Genomic DNA, 9,989 nt, shown 5'->3' with positions numbered 1-9,989 from the left:
ACCTGGATCTTGGACTTTCCAACCTCTAGAACTGAGGAAATAAATTTCTGTTCTTTATAAATTACCCAACCTGTGGTATTCTGTTATAGCAGTACAAAATGGACTAAGATAGGCATCATCTTTCATCAGCTACTAAACAGTTATACCATGAGGGCAGTGATGATGTCTTGTCATCACCACGTCCGCATAGTCTAGTTCTGTGCTGGGCACACGATAAAGAATTGTTAACTGGATATACAATTGTTATCTAGGCATCTGAAAGAACAGTAAGAGAATTCTATGGTATCACAGAGGTAGCAACTGCAGAAAGCAGCCCTGCTAGGTGCGCAACTGGCTGGGATAACCCTGATAGGAAAAAGAACCAGCAGAAAGTAAATAAGAGCAAGTCCCCTGCCTACTCAGCATCACAGTCTCCCTGTAGCACCCTCTGTTGCAAAGTATAGTAGAGAGCCATCCAGCAAAGCAGAAGTGTGCTTTGCAGAGTCTCAGCTTCAGTATCACAAAATATTATGTAGGGAGTGGGTTTGGAGTGAGAGATAATACCTGAATAATTGGATAGCTCATTATAGTGGGTTAAAAGAGTGTATACTTTCTACTTTTGCTAAAACAAGAAATTAATTGGGGTATTTCTCTTAGCCTATAATAGTTGGTTTATGCCTTTTTCTTTCCTCTGCAGCATCCCTTCTCAGGGATGACTCAGAAGCAACTATTCTATAATGTTTGCCAGGGAAACCCTGCAGAGACTAGCTGTTTCCATCCAGACGTGATGCAAACAATTCTAGGAGCTGCCAAAGGGAAGTCATGGAGCCTTGAGTGATGAATAAACTCTTTTTCAGGAATGGCTAGTTGAGAGAGATTTAAGCACTTGCCTTAAAACTGAAGGCACTTGCCTCCAAACTCTTTACTAAAGAGTTATGATGTTTAGTGTTTTTCCCCCTAAACATCATAACTCTTTAGTAAAACAACCAAAACAACCATGTTGGGTATTATCTCCCGTACTCATAAGCAAAAAAAAAAAAAAAAACTATTTGACTCTACTGTTGTTGACTCTCAGAGCAAAGTAATATGTGAACAGGTAAATCACAGGTGCCTCCTGGAAGGAGGCCACCTTCATCCAGTAAGAGATATAAAAGTCTTAACTAGCGGTTTCTGGAACCTAAATCCCTGAGCCCAGGTTTTTGTGCACATAGGTCCTTCATCCTGTTCTCCAAAGCTTTCTGGGTGTTTTTTTCCCAAGTTTATTCTTGCGTCTCTCCTCAATAAAAGCTGGACAGTGAAAAAGCAATGTGTCATTTAGGTAAGGGAATGCTTTTGTTTAAAAGTGAATTACACCTCAAGCCCTGGAAAATATCACCTCCTGCTGCTTGGGGTTTGCTTTGTTCTATGCACTCTTTTTTTATTTCTGTCTCCTGCAATTTTGGGCGGAGTCACACAGTGTTTTTCGCCACCTCCCTCCCTACCTTATCCTGGCTGCCCACCCTGTTCTTCCCTATATGCCTTCCATAAGGTGTCACACTCTGGGCTATAAATACCTTAATTTGCATCAGCTATAAGAGGGCTGACACCGTGCAGAGTCAAATATCCAAAAAGAAAATAGGGCTTAGGGAGTTTTTTTTTTTTTTTTTAATCACTGAAAGGGAAGTCCTGACCCAATGAAGCTTGACTTCCTCTAGAACAGTAATATGTATGCAAGATGCTGTTGGCATAAGATACTTTCTAAAATAACATGGATTGTGGGAGTTTTCCTTTTTTATAATGCAAAGACAATTTAAGCAATAAAATATGTGGTGGTGTCACATGGAAGCATACAATATACATGCCATCACTGAATACTGTCTATGCTTCTAAGGTCTGATATGAATGATTATGGAATGGAGAAAGAATGTCCCCCAAAAGTATGCTGGGAATAATTAAGCAATTTGTTCAGTGCACTTTTCAAATTGGCCACGATTTTTTTAAAGATGAAACTCAGTGCTGGTGAGGGTATGGCAGGACATAGACTGCTGATTGGAGTACACTATTACAATGGTTCGAAAAAGCAACTTAGAGCCATATATCGCGAGACTTAAAAGTGATAACATACCGTGTCCCGGTAATTCCAATTTCAAGAATCTATACTAGGAAACAATTAGCAATGCTATTAAAGATTTATATAAAAGAAAGTTTATGAAAATGTTACTTATAACAGTCATAACTATTAGCAATAGTAATGACTATCATAAGTAAACTAACTATAGAAAAGGTCCAATAAACCATGGCATATTCGTATAATGAAATGTTATTTGGTACTTAACAATCACGTTATTGAGAAAAACTTGGTAACACGAAAAGGGGCTAGTGATGTAAGGCTATATTTTAAAAATAGCAGAACTCAGTACTGTGTATATAGTTTGCAACCTGTTGTTGCAAAAAATGAGTATAATATATGCAATATATGCACATATATATACATATATACGTGTGTGTGTCTATGTGTATTCCTTGAATATTTGGTGGGTTACAGGTGAGTTTCACTTTTTTGTTAGATCCTACATAATTTCCAAATTATTTTTAAATGAGAAAAAGGTTATTTTAGAAACATATCTAAGTTATTTGATAATAGAAAATGATACCAGCATATTTATCATATTCCTTAAAAATATGATCTTAGTTGGGTTAGCAAGAACAATTCTCACAGTGGGCTTTCCTTTTCTTTCCTGACACCTAAAGTCCACTGACTTACGAGTTTTAGAAATGTCTCAATTTTTCTTCTTTTCCAGCGCTGATATATTACGACTGGACAAAGTTCTAGTGTCAGCAGCTAGGACAGCATGATTGACATTAACAATAGGTTGGGCAGTTCTGAGATGCACCTCAGAAATGTTTGAAAACCATGGAAAGGGGCTAATTTAGTTTTTGAGGTTTAAGGACAAAATTATGTGTAATAATACATGTTCCTTTTGAAAAAGGTAACTAAAGTAACATAAAAGCTATTATGTTTTTTCTCACATCTTTTGGAGTAAAATGGCTCCTAGGAATTTTTACTACCTCCCTTTTTTCCTTTCTATCCAGCAAATTGGGCTGATGGGTGGATAGGAAGAAGAAATTATATTCTAAGAAACTGCTTAAATATGTTAATAACTGAAGTAAAGGGTACTTTATTTTTCCATGGTTCTTTTATGCATAGCCATCTCATTTGGCCAGCAAAACAACCCATAAGCATTAGAACAGAAATTATTAAACTAAGTTGTGGAAATTAAGCACAGGATGAGAACACTCACCTACAGACTCTGGTGATTGTCTCTGAAGTCCTTTAACCCGCTGTTGCCTGAGGCTTCTGCTCAGTCCTTGGGCCACGCAGAACCTAGTATTATATTAGAGCTCACTCTCAACATGCCCCATGTGAGTGTCCAGAGCGCGAAAGCCCTCCCCAACCCACACCACACTCACCCCCCATCGCCAGAGCAGCAGGTTGACTGGGCTGTCCATTCCAATTGGGGCTTGAACCTCAACTTTCCTGGGACTCTCACATCCTATCTAGCCCTAGACTGAACTCATTTGGCTTGGGTTATCCCAGCTCTGACCCCTACACTACTTATGCCACACACATACACACACAAACACACACATCACCATCACTACCACCACTGCCTCCACTAAGACGCTGGATTGTTTGCAAGCTGAGTCCTTACAGGTCGTCACGGGTCCCAAACCCATGTAGTTGTCAAAACTATAACAGAAGCAGTGTATGTCTCCAGATTCTTCCATCCTTGTTTCCTCCTTTCTTCCTTCCTTCTCCCTCACTCCCTTCTTTCCTTCCTTTCTTCCTTCTCCCTCTTTCTGTCCCTCACTTTCTCCCTCCCTCCCTTTCTCCTTTCTATCCTTTCTTCCTTCTCCTTCCTTTTCCTTCACCTCCCTCCCTTCTTTCCTTCCTTCTCTCTCCCTCCCTTCTTTTCTCCTATCTTTCCCTCTCTCCCTCCTTCCTTTACCCTCCTTTCCTCCTTCCTTCCTTTCTTTTCAGTTGCTACTTTGTTGTCCTTGGACTTGAGCTGCTGTCAGTTAAAGTATTCAGCTGTTATCACCACTTTATCACAGTATCATCATCTGTCCATGCAAGGCCTCTCCACTGTCTTATTTATTAATTGATTCACTCTTTTTTCCCAAAGCCACTCCCTTTGTCTTCCCTCAGAAGGCAATTGTAATGTGTTCAATGTGTATCTCTGTGCTTATAAGTGGTATAAAAGATGCAAATTGTTGATTTGCGTGCATATATTTTTAATTGACATAAACGGTTTGGCATTCTCACTTTGTTTCCTACTTTTTTCTTTCAACATTTTGTTTTATGATCCATTCATGTAGTAACTAGGTGTTCATCACATCCAGTGCTTCTAATTGCTGCCTCCATGGGCCTGAATCCACGACATTTTTCCATCCCCTTTCACACTGACTGCTATTCAGTTGCCAAGGAAAGCAGATGCGGGAGGAACCTGCTCCACCTTTAATCACTGCTGAATTGCATCATTCATTCTGCCTCGTGTGTACAGCTATAAAGCATGAGCTCTCCTAGAAAAAGTACACACTAAGTTATGCCAAGGTTCAATCCTAAACTGGCCACCAATCTACGTGGCCCTAAGTTTCTCCTGCCTACCAATCCCTACTAAGAAATGTTTAGTTTTGGATGTGTTTAGATGACACATTGAACCCATCCTTGCTCTATGTGAGCTCATAACAGGACTCATTAAACTTGTTTTTGTTTGTTTTTTTGTTTTTGAGACAGAGTCTCGCTCTGTCGCCCAGGCTGGAGTGCAGTGGTGCAATCTCGGCTCACTGCAAGCTCCGCCTGCCGGGTTCACGCCATTCTCCTGCCTCAGCCTCCCGAGTAACTGGGACTACAGGCGCCCGCCACCACGCCTGGCTAATTTTTTGTATTTTCAGTAGAGACGCGGTTTTGTCGTGTTAGCCAGGATTGTCTAGATCTCCTGACCTTGTGATCCGCCTGCTTCAGCCTCCCAAAGTGCTGGGATTACAGGCATGAGCCCCCACACCCAGCCAGGACTCAGTAAACTTTTTCCATTAGTGGCTGGGGAATAAATATCTTAGGCTTTGAGAGCCATACTGTTGGGGTTTCAACTATTCAACTCTGCCATTTTAGTGTGAATGCAACCATAGACAATGTGTAAGCAAATGTATGTGGCTGCAGTCCAATAAAATTTTAATCATAAAAGGATGCAGTGAACTAGACTGACCATGAGCTGTGTTTGTGAGTCAGATTTGGCCACAGGAAGTAGTTTGACCATCCCTGGTTTATAACAACTGGTCTCATGGAAAAGAAATGAGGGCGATTAATTCTGGGACTCCTCCTTGTCTTACTGCCATATTGCTTGCCTATTGGTGAGAAGCTGAGGTTATAAAACTCTCTCCTCCCTGATATGCTTTTCTTCCTATTCTCCTCCAAACACTGATAAATCAAAGCCCATGGTACTTGGCTTACAGTACACAGCGACTAAGTTTGTTCAATGAAAAAATTCCACATATACAGACATTTAAGTTTGGTCTTAAAGATCACCAGAGACCAACCCCTGCAAACCAACAGCATTTCAAACTTAAAGTAAGAGGAAGCCATTTTCTGCCTGGGTGTTTTCTGCCTGCTCTGAGAGGCAGCCCACTCCCTGGTGAGGCAGCCTCCTGTGCTAAACCACCAGGGATCAGCTACAGAAAAGCATTTCTGAGGCTGTACAGGATGTTTTCCGGTACGTGTTCGGGAAACCCTCACTTCTGTCTCCTAGTTGTCTATTACTGCACACTTCTGCAGCTGCTGAGTAATGCTCGCTCCTGGAGACATCATCCCAGCACAGCGGGCTCCCAACGACAGCTGCTGCTGACAGCCAGGGAAACACAGTCAAAATCCTAGAGACACACACTTGACCTGGATTGAGGGCAGCAGCTTCTGGATTCATTCCTCTGCTAATTTCTTTTCTTTTCTTTTGGAGACAGGGTCTTGCTCTGTCACCCAGACTGGAGTGCCATGGCACAATCATGGCTCACTGCAGCCTCGACCTCCTAGGCTCAAGCAATCCTCCCACCTCAGCCTCCCAAGTAGCTAGGACTACAGGTATGTACTACCATGCCTGGCTAACTTTTGTATTTTCTGTAGAGAGGATTTTTCCATGTTACCTAAGCTGGTCATCTCTGCTAATTTCTAATTTCTTAAAGTGAAACTAGATTCTCTGGATTTCCCGTTCTGTGGAGAAGTCTCCTTGGGAAGTAGGGGGCACTTCCTCACACTTTGGTGGCTATGGCTAAGGTGGCCAGAGGACTGGTTTCATCATCACTGTTCTTAGGTCTTGACAGCCAGTTCCAGAAGGTTGGAATCCTGGAAAAACCCCTGGACAGATTTTGTTCCAGAGCCAGGGGGCCATGGTCCAGTCCAGATAAAGGATGGAGTGTATTATGTTTCTTAAATTGCAATATTTGCAGTAAGCCATTGTAACCCTGCATTGGGCACAAAATGTTAAAAGGAAAAAGGAAGAAAGAAATAGAAGAGAGAAAAGTAGGTGGAGGGGAAAGGACCAGAAAATCTAAATATAAACCAAAAGATAAGTCTGTTCTATGAATTTTCATATCCAGTATACTCATTCAACAAATATTTATTTTAATTAACATTTTTAAAATGGAAATGTAATACATTCACATAGTCAAAATTTCAAATAAAGGTAAATAATGAAAGAGAAGCTTTCCTCTCACCTGAGCCCCTAGGGAAACACTGTGTATTCTTCCAGAGATATTCCCAGAATTGACAAACCTATTAAAATAATTTCTTTCTCTCTTTTTTTTGACAGAGTTTCACTCTTGTCATCCAGGCTAGAGTGCAATAGTGCAACCTCGGCTCACTGCAACCTCTGCCTCCTGGGTGCAATCTATTCTCCAGCCTCAGCCTCCTGAGTAGCTGGGATTACACACACATTCTATACCTGTGTAACCATTAAAAAAAACATGAGTTCACAGTGATACGTCTGATTCCAGTCCAACAACACAAAGCTTATTCCAGTATTTCTCCTTTCCTTATTTGTGGCTTCCTTCACCAACAGTGAGAAACCCGGTTCTCATTATCTATACTTATTTGTTACTAGTATAAACATAAAGTAGTTACAGAACTGCTCACCTATGCCCCATGTGCAGGTTCTTGTGTCTTTTGTCATATAAGATCTAGTCAAAGTAACTGTTTTTCAAAATGACGTAGGTCAGTTCTTTCCTTCCCCATCCTCTTCAATGTTTTTCATTTTTTTAAAAAATTCACAGCCGGGCACAGTGGCTTATGCCTGTAATCCCAGCACTTTGGGAGGCCGAGGCAGGTGGATCACCTGAGGTCAGGAGTTCGAGACCAGCCTGACCAATATGCTGAAATCCTGTCTCTACTAAAAATACAAAAATTAGCTGGGTGTGGTGGCACGTGCTGTAGTCCCAGCTACTTGGGAGGCTGAGGCAGGGGAATCGCTTGAGATGGAGGTTGCGAGATCACGCCATTGCACTCCAGCCTGGGCAACAAGAGTGAAACTCTGTCAAAAAAAAAAAAAAAAAAAAAAAAAACAAGAAAGAAAAAAATTCGCTTGTTCTGGTTTTTATTTCATTTTGATTCTTCTTACATCCTGTTTGCTTTGAAGTGTTTGTCTATATTTGGGGATATGTGTAAGATGCTGATTCTGAGTCAAGGCTATACAAAATGGTGTACTCAACAATATATCTAGACGTTCTTCACTGGGAGTCACCAAGGTTTCCTGCTTCAACGGTGTTTGGATGTAACACAGTGCTGGTCCTCCACCCCCACACCCCACCCCACCCCTGCGGCTCACAGTCAGCCCTCTGCCGCCTCCTCACCGAGCCCTCAGACAGCTCCAAGGCCCCCACTGCTCCAGTGCCACACAGCCACTGCCACCTCTCCTTAGCCTCCATGTCAACTACATCCCCCTTGCTGGTGAGCCACCACTACCATACTGTTGGAGGGTCTTGACTGGGAGTCATCCAGATTCTTGGCATTTTGAACAAAGAATTGGACAAAATGCACAAGCAAAGCAACTAAAGGATGAAGCAAGGAAAGGGCAGATTTACTGAAACAAAAGTACACTCCACAGAGAGCGGGAGCAGGCTGAGCAAGCCATTTGAGAGCACTGGTTACAGAATTTTCTGGGGTTTAAATACTCTCTAGAGTTTTCCCATTGGTTACTTGGTTACACCCTATGTAAATGAAGATTTGGCCCATGACCAGTCTGATTGGTTGTGGGAGGGGACCAGCAGCTGAAGTGAAGTTACAGAGGTACTTTCTATTTTTCATCTGCAAGGCAGCACAAAGAGAGTAGCCTCTGATCTTTTTGATACTTGGGCATGGGGAGGTGGGGTTTTCCTTTTGATTCAGTTCTAGGACATCAGTGCAAATTGGCCTTAGGTTTCCAGCCTCCAGACCCTATTCTCCTGCCTCACCACCAGAACACAGAGGCTGCCATCAACTGCCAGCTCAACCTGGAGCTCTACACCTCCTATCTCTTCCTGTCCGTATCTTACTACTTTGACTGTGATGATGTGGCTTTGAAGAACTTTTCCAGGTACTTTCTTCACCAATCTCATGAGGAGAGGGAACATGCTGAGACACTGAAGATGCTGCAGAACCAGCAAGGTGGCTGAATCTTCCTTCAGGATATCAAGAAACCATACTGTAATGACTGGGAGAGCAGGCTGAATGCAATGGAGGGTGCATTACACTTGACAAAAAACGTGAATTTTTTGTTCCAGTTACTACTGGAACTGCACAAACTGGACACTGACAAAAATGACCACCACTGTGTTACTTCATTGAGACACATTACCTGAATGAGCAGGTGAAATCCATCAAAGAATTGGGTGACCATGTGACCAACTCACACAAGATGGGAGCCCCTTAATCTGGCTTGGCAGACTATCTCTTTGACAAGCTCACCCTGGGACAGAGCAATAATGAGAGCTAAGCTTTAGGCTAATTTTCCCATAACCATGGGTGACTTCCCTGGTCACCAAGGCAGTGCATGCATGTTGGGGTTTCCTTTACCTTTTCTATAAGTTGTACCAAAACATCCACTTAAGTTCTTTGATTTGTACTATCCCTTCAAATAAAGACATTTGGTACACCCCCCCCCCCCAAAAAAAAGTCACTCCTCTTCATCACTATCAGCACAGCCCCATTCCCATTACTTCCTACCCATCCCTAAGATAATCTCATTTATCCTTCCGGAATTTTTTTGTGTAAACAAGCAGCTATGTGTGTTTTATCCTTTTTTTCTTATATAAGGAATGGCATACTATAGATATTCTTTTGTTCTTTCCTTTTTTTCTTTTAACAGTATATTCTGGAAATCATTCCAAATTGGTTCTTATAGATCGTCTTTATTCTTCTATATAGCTATACAATGCTCCATTTTGTAGATGTCAGGTAGTTTATTCAACCACTTCTCTATGTATGGGCATTTAGGTTGTTTCCAATACTTTGCAATTCTAAACAATGCTGCAACAAATAAACGTGTACATATGCATTGTGTTAGTTTATTTGCATTGCTTAAAAGGAATACTGTAGACTGGGTAATTTATGAAGAAAAAAGATTTATTTGGCTCATGGTTCCACAGGCTGAACATGAAGCCTAGTGCCACATCTGCTTTGGTGAGGGCCTAAGGAAGCTTACAATCATGTTGGAAGGTGAGGGGAAGCCAATGTGTCACATGGTGAGAGAGAGAGCAAGAGAGAGAGGAAGAAGGTGCCAGGCTCTTTTAAACAACCATATCTTACATGAACTCACAGAGTGAGAACTAACTCATTACTGTGAGGACTGCATCAAGCCATTCATGAGTGATCCGTCTCCATGACCCAAAAACCTTCCACTAGGCCCACCTCCAACACTGGAGGGCACATTTCAACATGAAATTTGGAAGGTACAAAACATCTAACGTATATAATAAATGTTTGTGCTCTTGGAGTTATGTCTTCAAGG

The 9,989-nt window shown here is 41.8% G+C and overlaps 1 pseudogene; it reads left to right on the top strand.

The window, feature by feature from the left end:
- Positions 1–7,823: 7,823 nt before the first annotated feature.
- LOC100587268 lies at positions 7,824–8,975 on the top strand (annotated as a pseudogene).
- Positions 8,976–9,989: the final 1,014 nt, after the last annotated feature.

Source organism: Nomascus leucogenys, chromosome 1a (genome assembly GCF_006542625.1).
Source record: "Nomascus leucogenys isolate Asia chromosome 1a, Asia_NLE_v1, whole genome shotgun sequence".
In the NCBI taxonomy this organism is placed as follows: domain Eukaryota; kingdom Metazoa; phylum Chordata; class Mammalia; order Primates; family Hylobatidae; genus Nomascus; species Nomascus leucogenys.
This window is presented reverse-complemented; position numbering and strand designations above follow the sequence as displayed.